This window comes from Borostomias antarcticus, assembly GCF_949987555.1.
Source record: "Borostomias antarcticus genome assembly, chromosome: 16".
Lineage (NCBI taxonomy): Eukaryota > Metazoa > Chordata > Actinopteri > Stomiiformes > Stomiidae > Borostomias > Borostomias antarcticus.
Genome location: NC_140249.1, coordinates 5,966,724 through 5,967,335, shown reverse-complemented (window position 1 = coordinate 5,967,335; position 612 = coordinate 5,966,724).

The window sequence follows — 612 nt, the reverse complement described above, 5'->3', positions numbered from 1 at the left end:
GGGTGAGAGAAAGAGAGGGAGGGAGTTAGCGGCAGGAGAGAGAGAGAGAGTGAGGGAGAGAGAGAGTAGGATTGAGAGAGAGAGAGGGAGTGAGGGGGAGCGAGGGAGAGAGAGGGAGTTAGGGGGAGAGGGAGAGAGAGAGGGAGTGAGGGGGAGAGAGAGAGGGAGTGAGGGGGGAGAGGGAGAGAGAGAGAGGGAGTGAGGGGGAGGGGGGAGAGGGGGGAGGGAGAGGGAGTTAGGGGGAGCGAGACAGAGAGAGATGACACTATGTCTGGCTCACACACCCCACTGGAGAAAGAGAGACAGCACGAGAGAGAGAGACGGAGAGAGTACTGCTCCCTCTCTCCTTCTCTCCCTCTCTGTCTGCATATCTCTTTTTCCTAATTAGCTCATGGGGAACTGACAGCCCTGGTAGGGAAAGGTTATCACAGCATCAGAGTTGAGCTGTGGCCCCTGAGGGCCCGGAGACCGGCCTAGCCTGACGTCTCGAGGCCCCCCAGCTCTCCCAGGCCGGCCCGGGCTGCGGCTCAAACGTCCTCAGTCTGGCTCGATCACTGTCACAGAACATCGCAGCTGACATCAGCTATTATGTCCATTCCAGGGACAGACATT